This window comes from Mirounga leonina, unplaced genomic scaffold, assembly GCF_011800145.1.
Source record: "Mirounga leonina isolate KUSES-001 unplaced genomic scaffold, KU_Mleo_1.0 Mir_153, whole genome shotgun sequence".
NCBI lineage: Eukaryota > Metazoa > Chordata > Mammalia > Carnivora > Phocidae > Mirounga > Mirounga leonina.
Genome location: NW_023270387.1, coordinates 10,170,507 through 10,186,709, shown reverse-complemented (window position 1 = coordinate 10,186,709; position 16,203 = coordinate 10,170,507). Strand labels below are relative to the sequence as shown.

At 49.2% G+C, this 16,203-nt stretch overlaps 1 protein-coding gene across 1 annotated transcript in view; it reads left to right on the top strand.

Annotated features, from left to right (window-relative positions):
• Positions 1 to 16,203, top strand: part of TMPRSS5 (transmembrane serine protease 5) — a 106,890-nt gene that overhangs the window by 13,588 nt on the left and 77,099 nt on the right. The gene's annotated exons all lie outside the window — the stretch shown is intronic.

Genomic DNA, 16,203 nt, shown 5'->3' with positions numbered 1-16,203 from the left:
TTTGCTCCTGGTTTCTAAGGCAGTTAAGAGTGCCTGCATTCCCTGCACTATGGAGAGAGCTTGGCATTTAGCAGTTTGCGTTCAGCAAGGGATTAATTCTTGTGCGACACTGGGCAAGGCCCTCAACTTCATCCGTTCACTGGGAGGGCCGAGTAAGAGAATGTGTATGGAAACAGGTTATGTGTATAAAGAACTTTACAAATGCAGGGCGTGATAAAGAAAAGCATCTTTCTGCAGGGTTGGACACAGACACAGGTGGTAGGTAATAAATTTTAGAGTTTACAGGGGACATATGCACCCGCCTTCTCATTCAAGCCTTACAGAAAACCTCGAGAAGCAGATATTTTTAGCTGCATTTGATAGAAGTAGAAATCAAGGTTCCAAATGGTGAAGTGATTTACTAAAATGAACGTTACTGGATTGGTAGGTGGTTGGGCCACGCTGTGGGTCTGGCTCCTTCCTCTGTCAGCCCAGGACTCCCTCCCTGGTCCTGCCTACAGCCTTGTGCTTCCTGGGTCTCTGGCAGGTCCACTAGATGGAGAAGCGGCAGCCTCAGATGCAGAAGGCACGGACCTCCTACCACACAAGACAGTCACCACCCACGGGCCAGCCTCCAGGGAGGGCCTCTCCCCTCCCAGGGCCCTGATTTTGAGCCCCTCTTTCTCACCAGAGAGCCTCAGTAACAGGAGAGCAGGTGGGGCTGGGCTGGGAAGATGGGGGAGCTGGAGGGTATGGGGAAGGAGTGAGAGAGGAAGAGGTGGCTGGCAGCAGCTCGGTGCCTGCCCTTCTGCCCTCTCCTCCCCCCCACCCCCAGCCCCACCATCTTTTTATGCGCATCTTTTGGGAGGATGCTCAGGGATGCCCTGCGATCAACTCTCTCCAAGTGCTCTCAGGTAGGGCAGGTGCCTCTCTAGAGGAGCCCCTGGCTCAAGGCAGGGCCAAGTCCGTGGAGTCAAGGATCCTCCTGACTCTGCAGTCATTCTCACCTACTGCCTATTCCCGCCTGGCTCTGGCTGGCCCTGCTGGGGCGGGGGGGCCCTGTAAGAAGTGCTCTGGTTGGCGCTGGGATAGGGTGTTGGTTTAAAAATGACAATCAGTGAACTGGTCCAAGGAGCGCTGTTATTAAAGTGAAGTGATGTATGGTCTCGGTCTGCCGCTCATTCTCAGTCTCTCTTTCTGTCTCTCTGTCTCTGTCTCTCTCTCATACACACATATACACTCCCTCCCTCTCATACTCTCTCTCTGTCTCTCACATACACACACACACACACACACACGCGCTAAGGGATAGAATTAAAATTTTCCTTCTATACATATTTTTTAAAGCTCTGGAACAGACTCCTGCTCATCTCTCTAGAATTTTGGCATTCACTTATTTAATTCTTTACATCTCTTAAATCCACACAGCGCGATCTGCAGCACACAGCCGTTGCTGTTTGGGTGGGCTGTTTCCATAGACCTGAGTGCGGTTACGTTAGTGCTCTCTTAGGAGGTTCTGGCTTCCCAAGACCCGTGTCTCCTGAGCTCCTGTCTCAGCTCTGGGCCTTCCATCTTGGGGAGATTTCTTTCTGAGTTTATGCCCAGTTAGCATTTTCCTGGTTCAGCTTCTCCCCAACTCTCTCCTCTCTAGCAATTAAAATGCACTTGGCATCTTGTTTCTAAAAACTGCAATGAATTTTTTATGGAGCTTACCCAAGGAAATGCAATTAGCACAACACAACTTTTTCCCTGAGTTTATCAGCAATTTTTTTTTTTTTGAGGCGTTGTACAAATGAATATTCATTCCTGGAGGGCCTGCTCCCTTTCCATGAAGTGCACTAAAACATAAGGGCCTCAATTAACTGTCGCTCTATCACCTGGGAGGAGGTTGCTGGGAGCCTGCTCTCAAACCCCAGAAGCAGCATGGGAGAGGCTGGGGTGGGTGGCAAATAGCCTCACCCTGTGTTCGTAGACCTGCAGCCCCTTCCCTGAGCTCGAGCATTTACTCCCTGACTCTGGTAAGCCCCCATCCCCAGAGGGAGTTTCAGGACAGCTTATTCCCCTGGGCAGGGAAGAGTTACCAGCAAATCCATCAACTGTGATCTTCATGATGTTTCCCATGTAACCCAGGAGCATTGGCTTATTTAAAGGGAGGTTTTTATTTATCATAGTCATTAGAATCAGTTAATAATCAGTAACATTAAATATTAGTTTATTGACACTCTTCATGTGTATCTCACTTAGATCTCATAATAGCTACGCAGTGAAGATATTATGATCACTGTGCCCATTTTACAGGCAAGAAAATCAGTCCAGAAAGATTAAGTATCTCCCCAAGACCCGCCACGAGTAAGTGCCAGGGAACCCTGGGGCTTTTTACTCATCCCCATTGGTGTTTTGCACGTGGATGACGAGATGGTCCAGTGTTGCACAGAAGTGTAGACTTGGAAGGTGCTTTATCACCTAGTTGAGTTGCCTGCCTACAAGAATGCATTGCCATCCCTGCTTTTTATAGGTGAGGTAAAGCAAAACCTGGGAAATTAAGTGGCTCCTGCCAGAGACCCTTCTTAGACAATATTCTTACAGATTGCCAGTTCTCCGTGAGATTCACAAATGAGTATCTTCCACAGGACGACGATAGAGAACCCTAATTAGAGAATTTGCTAATAGTGGTTCCCTGTTTACCTACACAAGCTCCTAGTATCTTTTGCCAGTCGAATTTGCAGACTCAGAGGCTCCCACCCGCCCTTCCTTTGTTAGCACCTGCCAGTCCAGCTCTTAGGAAAGTGAGGAGGTGTGCTGGGGTGGGCGCCAGCTGCCGGAGTGCAGGGGTAGAGCTGGGGGCAAGGAAAGGTGGGAAGATTCAGGTCCAGAAGGATTTTAATGGGGACCAGCTGGGTGCCCAGCTGCATTGAGCTCTGTAGGGAATGCAGAGGTAGAGAAGCCTGACTGCCTTATTGGAGCGATGAGGCTTATTTGCATAAATTACAGTAGCCAGCCAGGCACAGGGCTACATGGCGAGGCAGCGATTGCTAAGGGAGCTCCGAGGGGCTATCGTGGAATAAGTCAGGGCATTTCTGTGCAGGAAACCTGTCTCTCCTGTCCAAGGATTCCGTGTCCCACCTGCCTGGGCAGAGCTGGCGAGCCCCCTGGGACTTCCCAAGCAGGTCGCTCCTGGCTGCCATGCCCAGGGTTTCCTCCTTCTCTCTTCTACTCCTCTGTGCTTTTGGGGTCTGGAGGGTACAGTGGGGGTGCAGGCTTTCTCTCCTTGTTAGACCTTTTACTTTTGGAAGTGCTGGGCTCACCCGTAATAGGACAAACTTGGAAATGCTATCAGTGCTAAAAGCTGGTACAGGAGCTGCTGGGAGATGATTTTCCCCAGTCTCTCCATTGTTTTCTGTGCTCTGCCCTCTCCTGGCCATGCACTGAGGACCCTCCTGGCTACTCAAGAGAGAGCCCAGCTACACCTGCTGCCACTATTCAGCCTCTCCCGGCATCCCTCGCCGGGAAACCCCTCCCCCGCCCCCCACCTCACTACTCAGACACATCAGAATGCACTTTGGGTATGCCTCCCCCTCGGAACTCTGCTTCCTGCTAACCTATTGGAGCCCAGCGTTGTTAATGGCTGCTTAAACTGTCTTAAATACCAGCACCTCTAGAAGGTTCCTAGTAGCAGATGGGGAGTAGCGTCCTGCTCCTGAGGGCAAGGCTGATCTTTTTTACATATTCCAAGACCTGGAAAGTGAGATGTGGAGCAGCCAGGCACCCTCTGTAGACTTATAGCACTCCAGGGACCCCAGGGACAGAGCAGTCCCAGGGAATCTACTGGAAGGTTTCCGTCTGGACTTGGTGCTGGAGCAGACCAAGCTGGAGACTCAGACAGAATGGAGAGAGCAATTCTGGCTCCAGAAGACGCCGATCTTCCACTCGTGTGCCTCTCTCAGAGCAGCGTGTGAGCTCTAGGAAAGCAGGGGCTTTCACGGGGACTGGGCTTAACTCCTGAGCCTCCTCCCTTCCAAGGAATCTTTGGCTTTGGCATCTGATGGGGTAGAGTCCCAATCTGGGCCTCCAACCACTTAAGAGAGTGCTGCCCTGAGCGAGTGACTCAGCCTCACTTGAACTTGGTCTTCCACCTGTCAAACAGGGAGTCTGGGCCAGGTAGTCTCCACGGGATCTGCCCTGTCAGCTTTAACTCAAACCTCTGTTACCTCCAGAGACATCTGCCCCACTGTGGAGAGCACCATAGCATGGTGCTGGGCCAGATGTAAAGGACCAAGCATGTTCTGGCTCCTCAGGCCCACAGCAGGATAGCACTCACGGCTGCTCTCCCTTGAGGCTTGCCCTCTGGGTCCTGGCGGGGGTGGGGACCACACCAGGCACACAATTTTATTTTATTTTTTTTTAAAGATATTATTTATTTATTTGACAGAGAGAGACACAGCGAGAGAGGGAACACAAGCAGGGGGAGTGGGAGGGGGAGAAGCAGGCCTCCCGCCGAGCAGGGAGCCCGATGCTGGGCTCGATCCCAGGACCCTGGGATCATGACCTGAGCCGAAGGCAGATGCCCAACCATCTGAGTCACCCAGGTGCCCCAGGCACACAATTTTAAAGCCATTTTCCCCCATGTCTGTCTGTCTGGCATTTGTATCGGGGTGAAGGTTTCCGGGACAGGTAGAGCCCCATGACCTGGCACTGTTTCAAGTGCTCCCCAGCTCCTTCCTGACATTCGAGGCTCCGTGTAGGGCCTCATGGGCCCCAGCTCCTAAAGACGGTGAGGGAATTTCCTCTCTCCACAAAGACCATGGACACTTTCCTTCTGCCCCCTTCCTCTTTTTTTTTTTTTCAAAGATTTTATTTATTTATTTGAGAGAGAGAATGAGAGAGAGAGAGAGCAGGGTCAGAGGGAGAAGCAGACTCCCTGCCGAGCAGGGAGCCCGATGCGGGACTCGATCCCGGGACTCCAGGATCATGACCTGAGCCGAAGGCAGTCGCTTAACCAACTGAGCCACCCAGGCGCCCTGTCCCCTTCCTCTTGACAGCTCCTAAGCTGGCCTCAGGACCCCCTCTGCTCCCCAGCCTCTCCCTGTACATGAGGAGGAGGGGTGAGGAAAGGGTTTGGTTAGCAGAACCATTAACAGGCAGCTTTGGTCCAAACTGTCCTCTGTTCCTGGCCATGTTACCAGGCTCACAGAGGGAGAATCCTTTCCCACGGCCCCTCAGGGTGACCCTACCTTCCCAGTTTGCCTAGGATGGTCCTGGTTTTAACACCGAAAGCCCTATGTCCCCAGAAACCGCTGTCTGAGCAAACCAGGACAGTGGGTCACGCTAAGTCCACTGTATAAAAGGCATTCTGTAAAACCTAGTGCCCCTCGGCCTCCTCCAGTCCTCCTTCAGTCTGACTGGGCTTAAAAGAAACCTGCCCTGGTGACCCAGAGTTGGAGGAAGAGAAGGTTCCTGGGAGTTCTCGAGGTCTGGACGGTTTTGCAGATGCTGCCTTGGTCCTGCTGGCCCAGCTCCCTTCCTGTGGCGGTTCCTCAGATGGCAGCCCGGGCAGCGGTACTTCACCTCGCTGGCCTGGCGCTCCCAGGCCCAGAATTTGGGGGAGGCTAGGAAGGTGAGGTAGATACAGTGCTGCTTCTGGAAGCCATGAATATTGATTTCCCCGTTTCCCCAGGTCTCACTGATTTCTGCTCCCCAGAGCTGGTACAGGGCTCAGCACGTGGTGCTCACTGAGCCCACTCGGGAGGAGGAGAAGGGGGTGCTGTCCCCCTGGCAGGTGGGTGGGCCTCTTCTCCAGCCTCTGCCATCCGGAGGGGATCGGAGAAGAGCAAAGAAGAGACCTCCAGGCTGCTGGAGCCCGCAGGGATTCTGTGGGGTTTGTTTTTCCTCAGCACTGTCTGCAGAGGTGAGGGCATGAATAAAAGAGTGAGGGAAGATTTACTGTTCCCACCATTGGCAGTGGCCCTGTGTTTGCACAGCGGATCTGAGCGAGGAGGGGCTGGAGCAGGTGGGGGCGATGCTGGGACTCAGGGAGAAAGACTTTTGGCAGTCTTTCTGCAAGGACCCTGGGTGGAGCTGCAGGCCAGGCTGTGAGGGGCTATCTAGGCCAACTCTCCAACCACCAGGGGACAGAGTGTCCCCTCCCTGCCCCCACATTCTTGCCTGCGTGAACCCGGAGCAAGCAGCTTGGGTCCAAGAATCTCTACACCCTGGGGCACATGGTGGACCTAAAGGGTGTGCTGACAATGAGGACCCCTCATGGCCCTGGTAATGAGCACAATCAAGAAATGACTTTTATCATGGCCTAGCCTGGTCTGGGGCTTGGTGGGCCTGGGGCTGGGGCTGGGACTTGGAACTTTTCAGCTGAGAGCAGCCTTGGGCAGAGTCCCATGTCACCCCCACATGCATGTTCAAGGCAATACAACCCATATCTTGGCGACACTGTACTGTTTCTGGGACCAACAAAAGATGGACAATTTTTTATATAGTCAGTCCTAATGGGGTCAAAACTGGTGGTGGGAGTTAGCAGAAGAGAGCAAAGTCTGGGGGGCTGGGGTGGCCCCTGGGAAGTGATATGATCCATATTGTGTGTCCCCTTGTGCCTGTGTGTGTCTGTGTGTATCTGTGTATGTCTGCATGGGTTTATATGTTTGTGTGTATCTGGGTGGTCTGTGTGTGTATTTGTGTGTATACTTGTGTGTGAGGCTCTACAGAAGTTCTCCCCTAACCCTGAAGACGTGGATCTAATTCTGGCCAGTTTCCATGTACAGGGCCCCCACCTTTAGCTTCTCGCTCCCCACTACACACACACATACACACATACTCGCACACCACCTCAACACTTTACTCTGGCAGGCATGATCATAAATTACTAGGAAGTAATCATTCATGGTCCTGGTAATGAGCACAATGACCATCACAATGGTCATATACAAGAAACAAAGACCTGTAGTTGCCTGTTCGTATGTGTGTGTGTGTGGGGGTGGTCATTTACCTACAGGGGCTTCTGAATCTTAAGTCAGCCTCTCAAGACTGCTTCTGCCTGGTCCACTTTTAACATTTGTGGGGCTTAGGGCAGGAGTGTGGGTGGAAGGCCATATACCACCTGTCTAAAGAGTTAAAAGTAAGACCTCAAACTAGCAAATAATTAAATTAAAAATGTCTTACCATGACCAAATAAACCTTCTTAAAGATGTGGAAGACCAGATTCAAATCCTTGGATTCTTTCCTGGAGCATGGTGGGCTGGGGAGAGCCAGCATGTGGCCACCTTTCCTTCCTACTTCCTGATCCAGCCCCTCCTACACAGAGCCTTGTGGACAGCCATGTGGGCATTCCTCCTGCCTAGGGCTGTGCCCACCAAGGGAGTCTGCCCTCAGGGAAAGAGGCCTGTGCAGCCTCAGAGCCACTTGAATTCTAGGGTCTAGAAGGGGGCACATGGGCTCTGAGTGGGCACATTACCTCAGCCCTGTGAGCTACTCCCTTGAGGGAGGGAGTGATCAAAAAGGGCCACAACAGCAGGGTCAGGCCTAGGGTGAGGCAAGTGAGGCAAGGCTCTCAGGATCACACAAGGATGGGGGGCTCCTGCCTCATCTGGTGCTGGCCCTACAGGACAGGGTCTTACAAAGTGAGCAGCCCAGAGCAGGGCCGGCTTCTTTCTGGTCTCCGTGGCAGCTGAAATTTATTTCATCCCCTCAAGTGAGACCGAGGTGAGATGGCAGAAGTAGACCCCCCTCTCCCGTGTGCCCCCACTCCTCTAAAGTATGATAAAGCACTCCTGGCCACCTTCCAGGGACCTCCACATCAGCCCAGCTCCTCTGGCAGTCCCTGCACTCATGCTTAGTGGAGAAGTGGAACAATTCATTAGGAGTCCCACTCATGTGGCCGCTCAGAAATGAACTGAGATAAGCACAGGGAAAAACTCTAGTGTACAAATGGATTGTATTCCAGAACTCTCTAACAGAACAGAATTCATTAAAATGAAGGTGAGTCAAAGCTAATTAGAAAAATGGATGTGTAGGGTCAGGAAAGGTCTGTGGGGGAGGAGCCAGGATACAATCCGTATGCATTTAGGAGAGATCTGGATTAAGCTGGTATGGACAGATTGTCTTCTTGGATGCATGTGTTGAAGTCCTAACCCCCAGTGCGACTGTATTTGGAGACAGGGCCTTTGGGAGGTAAATTAAGGTTAAATGAGGTATTCGCTGGTGTCCTTATAAGAAAAGGAAGAGACACCAGCGTTCTCTCTTCCCTCACAAGCACAGAGAAGAGGCCATATGAGGATGCAGTGAGAAGGTGGTCATCTGCAAGCCAGGAGGAGTGTTCTCACCAGAAACTGACCTTGATGGCACCTTGGTCTTGGACTTCAGGCTTCAGAACTGTGAGAAATAGATTTCTGTTTTTTAAGCCATGCGGTCTGTGGTATTCTGTTACGGCAGCCCTCGCCGCTTAATATCAAACTAAATCACCGTAGAAGACACTCATAAAATAGGAGAATAAATACAAGAGCAAGCTCAGGGTCTCGTAGCCCGATGTGGAGCCTGTGGCTTGGGTATCTGTTGCACCATGTGTGGGAGGCATTTAGGGGAGGCCAGGTCGGCGGGGAGAGAAGAGCGCTGGTCCCAGGAGCCCGGAGTCTGGGTTCTGATCTGGTCTTTGTCGTTTGTTATTGAGCCCAGCTGTCTCTGGACTTTGCTGAGTTCCTGTTTTCTCCTCTATGTAATGGGACTAATAATATATTTCCTGTATAACCCATGGAGTAGATGGGAAGACCAAGATCTGGTTGCGGATGAGCACGAAAAACTGGTTATATTTTTTATTTGCTGAAAGAGCACAAATATGAACTATTTTGAAAGAGTTTGCTACAATTAATTTACAACCACTTATGGATAGATGCTTGTTGCCAGAAAGAACTGATGTGGTAAATGTAGAAATTTCCCACCTACTATCAGCATGTAAGGTTTTAAGAAAGCCAGTGGAGGCAAATGATGTTTCCGATCATAACCTCAGAAATGTGGTTTCCATACCAACATATTTGTGCAGACTAGAAAGCCCAAAACAAAATGCTGCCTCTGATTCACGAGAAGGCAAGCCTTGGTTGAATCATGTTTTTAGTAGAAAAGACTAAGCCCCGCAGCCCCCACAGTGCCCTGCCAAATTGTCTGTCTTTATTATCTTGAAAGAGCACGTAATGAGAATAGTCCGGAAAATAGCTTAATCTGGAAGGTCTTGCACACTTCTAGGAGGTGGGCAGCGTGGCACGAGAGGCCGTGTTTAGTTTTGTGTCTGCCTTGTCGGGATGGTCACCACGAAGGATCCATTCGTCCCTGATCTGTCCTGCTGACCTCTGCCCACCCCCTCCTCCCTCCCTGTGTCCTCTGTTCTCCCGTCTCCCCATCCGCCTTTCCTTCATTTTTGTTACCTGCCTGTTGTGTGCCAGAATGTAGAGATTAATATCTCACTATTTCAGCAGAAACTCCTAGTCAGACAGGGAGCTCAGAGATGTACACCAACCATTTCAGTACAGGGCCAGGTGTAAGATGCTACGGGAGCATTGAATAAGGCATGAGCCTGGGTAAAGAGACTGCTTGAGTTGGGCCTTGACTGATGAATGTGGGAACTGAACTGGGCTGGGGGTGGGGATACGGCTAGGAGGGGAAGAGAGAACAAGAGCCTTTGGGATCAAGGGAACAGCAATACAGAAATACCTGATATTTCTTGGGAAACAGCAAGTGGTTCTGTGTTAGTTGTTCTTTGATTGCAGACCCAAAACAGGGTCTGATACCAGTGAATATGTGGCAGTCGAGCCAAGGAGTCCTCAGTTTGTCTCATGGGAAGTGGGGAGGGAGCCTCTGAGACTGCTGAAGCAGGAGAGAGTCACAGTCATATATAATGAGGGTATATGTGTAAAATGGAGAGATTGTTCTGGAAGAGGCATGCAGGTGGGCTTTGAGGGGCACTGACCATTAGTGTAAGGTTTCAAACTGCTTTAAAGATAAAAAATCTTCATTTGGATCTCTTAAATATGTGACACAAAGCAGTGTTTTATTAGCATGCATTTATTTTATAATTCCAAATTGGCAATACCTACTTAGTATGCAATCAATCAGTGTGAGCAGTGATGTCATTTTGATGAGTATAAGAAGTTGAAGTTAGGGGCTATGCATCAATTACAGAGTTATATTAGTGAATATAACAGATCTAGTTTATTTCCGGATTTTGGTTTTGGCGGCATAGCACCAAGGAATCCTGACTTATTCGGTGAGGTTGTTGGTAATAGCAATGGGTTTTGCGCAGCTTGACTTTCAGTCTCAGGACACGCTTTAATTAAAAGAGGAAAACTGCATTCAGAGGCCTGTATAAAAATGAATTGATTTTGTAAGCTAGGTTAAAGGGCTGGTGGTCCCCAAGTACCAAAATTGGGTATATAATGCATTTTAATTATGGTTTAGATGGCTAAAATATGTTTTAAATGAGACTTAAATAAATTATTTGAGAAACCCCAAGCCACATATGGAAACTGAAGACACACGAGATTATTTCTCCTCTGAGTGAAGGGTATTATTATGTGTCTTATTTGTGTTGGTCATTTACCGGGTGACAGCAGCTGGTCCTCCCATGGCCGAAGTTGAACAATTAGGGTTACATTAATACACATTTCTTCAGTTGGATGTTGACAGGCACTTCTCTCAAAACTGGCAGAGCGGGAAGGTGGGGTGGGTATATTGGGTTCGTCTTTCCTTTGGACAGCACGTGACATCTGTGTAATCTTGGTACTTGTCTGATCTGTGATTTGTGGGCATTGGGAGAACCCAAGTGAAATGTCAGTTTATCAAAAGACCTCATGTCCGTTTGGAAACTTCTACCCGTGTATACTCTTCACCTTTGCAACAATCCGATGAGATGATCACGATCATTATCCCCATTGAGGCACAAAGAAGTGAAGTGGCTTGTCCAAGGTCAGAGAGCTAGTAGGTGGCAGAGCTGCGCTTTGATTCCATAGTCTGTCCCTAGAGCCTGCATACCAGTCACTGTGCTGTTTTGTCCTCTTCAAGGTGAGAGTTTGCATTAGGCCCCTGAGCTCAAATATCTTTTTTTTTTAAAGATTTTATTTATTTATTTGAGAGAGAGAGAGAGAGCACATGAGAGGGGGGAGGGTCAGAGGGAGAAGCAGACTCCCCCCAAGTAGGGAGCCCGATGCAGGACTCGATCCCGGGACTCCAGGACCATGACCTGAGCCAAAGGCAGCCGCTTAACCGACTGAGCTACCCAGGCGCCCTCAAATACCTTTTAATTGGAATGAACATTGCATTTGTCCGACGCTTAACTGACTGAGCCACCCAGGCATCCCGAACAAAGTTTCTTCTCCCGATGTTCAGGATGGGCTTTTAGCAGAAATTGTGCAATATGCAGTATAGGTGGGGAAAGGGACTTACCATATGTGTGAACTTTGTTGAAATGTATTCTTTGGAGATGGGCTTGGGCCCTATCATGAAGCATCAGGTATCATGGAGTCAGGAAACTGTCCTAGGGGGTCTGTGAGCCAGGCAGCCTCTGTCTCCCTGTTAATTGCAGGATCCAAGATACCAAGTTACTGGGTGGGACAGACCCAGTAGAGAGAGGGTGGTGGGATGCTGAGAATTTGGGTGAGGGGTGGTCCTGGCTCCCAGGTCCTCCTCAGGTCCACCCTTTTCTGGCATTGGTCCTTCCAAGTAAAGAGAAGCAGCCCATTAAGCCTCTGCCGAAGGTAAGAGGTTGAGAAGCTTAAGAGGAGATTGTAATGAAAGTGAGCTGGCAAAGCGGCTAAATTGATAGGAAACAGCAGGGTGGGGGCAGCCATTGCAAAACCAGTCTATTAAGACAAGGTCCTGAGAGGCCAGGCTGGATTTCCTAGAGAACAAATGCCAAGCTGAGCAGATTGAATAGCTGAAGACACGTCAGTCAGGGCTGCATGTATCGGCGGGAGCAGAACACACCAGAAGCAGGTCATGCATGGTCAGGGTGGCAGGTGACCTGTGGGCTGGGTCTCAAAGCTGAATTTGGAAGAGTTTATTTCAGGATGAACAAAAGGAATCTCCTGCTAGGAGAGCTTGTTATCTCTGGTGTTCACAGCAGAGCATGAAAATCACATCAAGGAAGGATTTAAATGAGTTCTCGGAGCGCGGAGAGCAAAAGGACTAGTGAGGGGAATAGAGAAGTTCAGGGGAGCTGCTTGACCTTGTGGGATCACCACTGGGAAGTTCAGCAGCCTTCCCGGACTCCTGGTGGCCCTGCGCACCCAAGTGAACACAAGTCATGGTTGCCACGTGACCCTCTGCTCAGGTTCCAGTGTGCTGTACCCATCCCTGGGGTTAGTCTGAGCTTCATGTTCAGAGATCTCATACCCCTACTCACAATCCACACACCTCCAGGTGTCAACTTGGAGAGAGCGTGCTGAGCTCAGCCCTCTCCATGAGCAAGGAGCTGGTTCCAACCTAACCGCGGCTCTGAGAATGAGTGTGTCGTCTCTTTCCATGTGGCCAGACCACTGCTCCTAGTTGAAAAGAGCAGGGAGGGAACCAGTGCTTTGGGGACACTTCCTTTGTATCAGGCGCTGAGCCAGACATATGAACTACACGGTTCAGTATCGGCTCCCTTCACTTGGTCCTCATGCTACACCTCCACCACCTTGTGATTTTCCAGGTATGCACTTTCCTGGCCCAGGTCTGTCTACAGCTCTCCAGTGTCCTCAGGATAACGTCGGAACTCCTGAGTTGGGTACACACACTCCAGCAAAATCCAGGTCCTCCCACTTCTCTAGTCTCACTTCCCTCGCTCCCTCTCTTGGATCCTTTGCGGTACGCAGCCACCTGCAGCTTTTGGTGTGTTCTATCATGGCTGCCGTGCCCCTGCCACGTGGGGCTCTTCCTTCATGACAGGAGGATGGGATTTGCAGGGGAACCACAGTCATCAGTGGTTCCTCTCAACCCTGACTGTGTGTTAGACGCACCACAGCAATCACCCTAAAAAATAAAAATCACCCTAAAAATACCAGAGATAGGCCCATTTCAGAAATTCTGATTTAACTGCTCTGGGCTGGGGCTCAGACTTAAAACTTTTTTTGAGGGGCGCCTGGGTGGCTCAGTTGTTAAGCGTCTGCCTTCGGCTCAGGTCATGATCCCAGAGTCCTGGGATCGAGCCCCGCATCGGGCTCTCTGCTCAGCGGGGAGCCTGCTCCTCCCTCTCCCACTCCCCCTGCTTGTGTTCCCTCTCTCGCTGTGTCTCTCTCTGTCAAATAAATAAATAAAATCTTTAAAAAAAAAAAACTTTTTTTGAAAGCTCCCCTATTGATTCTAACGTTGAGAATCGATAAACTATGTGATCAAAGCTGCAGAAGGCTGAGGAGTGAGCTGGTTTTGCACGTAGGCCTACCACAGAGGTAGGAGTAGAGGTGGAACTGTCTCAGAATTGACCAAGTCAATCCTGAACATTCTAGTCCCAGGTTAAGGGAATAAGGGACAAAGCCTGAGGGAGGACAGCTCACTCTCCTGCTTCTACAATCTTGAGTTTATGTTGAAATCAGCACAGTGCAGCTCTGATCAGCTAGAAAACCAAGGTGAGAACCTACAATAATGCTAAGATAGGTCTGGATCTAGGATATTCTGGATCCTTCCACTCACTGAGGGGCTCAAGTTCATTGCCCTTACCACATGCAATGCTCCCCTCTCTATCTCCTTCTTCCACACTTCCACCCTAAGCCAGTGATGGAGATGCACAGAGTCCTGTGACCAGGAGTGAGGCTTCCTCAGTCTTAGCTGTATGCAGGTGGGCTCATAGAGGGTGAATGTCTCACCTTGCCAAGTTCCAGACATGTGTGTCTCTCTAATTCTACCTGGACTTTTCCCCACTAGGTCCAAGCAGAGACCTCTCTCAGCCTGCAGACCTGTGGTTCTTTAGCATGTATCAGAATCACCTGGAGGGATTGTTAAATGCAGTTTCTGATTCTGTGGGATGGGGTGGGGGGAGGGGCTTGAGAATTTGCATCTCTAACAAATTCCCAGGTGGTGCTGATGCTGCTGGTCCTGGCAGCACATTTTGAGAATTTCTGCTTTGAAGAACAGGTCCTTTCGGTCTGGATTCTCTGGGTATTAACCCAACTTAGGGAGTAGCAAATCCTGGCATACTCCTGGAAATCCAGGGTATAAAGCTGTGCACTGCCCTCTCCTCACAGAAATCACCAGACCAAACATTTTCCAGCTTCCTCTAGCATCTCCTTTAACCACTACAAAATACAATCCTTGTCCTTCTGAATATTAACTATTTCTTTTCTCCTCTTCTCAGCTTTTTCCTCTTTTCTGGCTCTCGTTTTCTATCTTTTCAAACATTCCAGGCTGTTTTATGACTTGGCTGTGCCATCGCATGTGCTGAAATCTGTGCCCAGGATTTCCTTCCCTTTTCTCTGTCTGGCTGTTTTATTAGCCTCTTTTGGTTAGAGGGAATTGCTACTCACTCAAATTACTTCATTTTATAGGGACTTTATTTTAAAGATCCCGAGAGAGGCTGAACAGATCTCAGGAAGAGCAGAAACAGGTGGGTGGTTCTGATTTCAAGGTGTCTGAAGGGACATCAGCTGCAGAAATTTGTGTGCGTTTCCTCTAATGTTTGGCCACTAAGTGACTCAGCAACTCTGTGTATCTACTCCTCATTCTTCTTTCTACCAACTAACATGCCGCCCCGATAGTCTATATTTTTCATCCACTTTATAGCTTCTGTTTGCTCTTCCTCATCTTATTCAGTTTCTGTTTCCTTATAACTTTGGCTTGAGCCATGGCTCATGTTCTACCTCATTGAGATTCTTTCTAATAGGGCTATTACCAGGGTGTTCAGTTTAAAGCACTTCTAGAATGTTGGAGGAGGGACCTCCAAAAATCTTCTTCATAAAAGCAATGAGAACACTGGCAAAAATAGTCAAAATCAACTGTTCTAGAATTCTGGAATATAACTAAGATATACAACAATTTGAGGATAGTTTACTCAAGGAGTGGCCAAATGTCAGCAAGAACACCATGTTTTTGTAGTATTTTATCTTGTCCTATTCCCATCCCTCTCTCCCCAGCACCACAGTAATCTCAGAAACCAGCAGCCTCACAAACTATGTTTTCTGTGAAAAGCAGCATCTTAGTAGCCACAGAAGAGGGCAGAATGGGTTCGGACTCTCCAAAATACCCTATGCCCAAAGAAGTGTTATTGTTTGGGTCATATGGAAGCTCCCTGGAAGAGAACCATTCTCAAGGCTTGTCTTTATTTGACCCAACTCAGAGTTCAGACCCGTGGGACACCATCAAGTCACCAACATTTACATAATGGGAGTCCCAGAGGAGAGGAATGAGAGCAAGAGACAGAGAGAAAATCTAAAGGAATAATGGCTAAAACCAAATTTGATTAAAAACATTAATCTATCCATACAAAAGTCTGACAAACTCCAAGAAGGACAATCTCCAAGAGATTCACACCTAGATGCATTATAGTCAAATGATCAAAAGCCTAAGACAGAATCTTGAAAGTGGCAAGAGAGAAGTGACTCATCATTTACGAGGGATCTCCATGGGGTTAACAGCTGACTTCTCATGAGAACCCATGGAGGTCAGAAGGCAGTGGGATTCCATGTCCAGAGTCTTGAAAGAGAGATTGCCAGCCAAGAAGTTTATATCCAGCACAAGTATCCTTAAAAAATGAAGGTGAATTTAAGACATTCCCAATCATGTCTTCTTTTGACTTCTTCAGGTGCTTTAGAATATGATCTCTTTCAGCGTTGACTCCACTCCAGTGTTCTATACACTGCCACCTGCAGAGAGGATAGATGAAGGACACACAGGTGGAGGAAGATGGAAAGTCTCTTGTCTTGGATGGTTGAAGACTAACCTGAAAGAATATGATGTCACCACATCCACCAGAATCAAGAGAAGACATTGATAAGAAGGGCTTATTGGCATGGTGGAACCATTATCTCTAAAGCTGTTGAAGGAGATGGCCCAGCCTTTCCCAGAGGATGGTGTGACATGTGGTACGGAGCTTGCAGAAAGCAGAGATGCTAATGGTGGGGGAGCATGGGTGGCTCCACTGTCCTTGGGTGCTGTAGACTGAAGAGAGTACCATGGATGAACACAGATGGATGAGAGCTGACACATGAGCCCAAGGATTGGTGATGGACCTTTGGTAGGCCGAAGCCCCAAACTCATCTTGTGTCT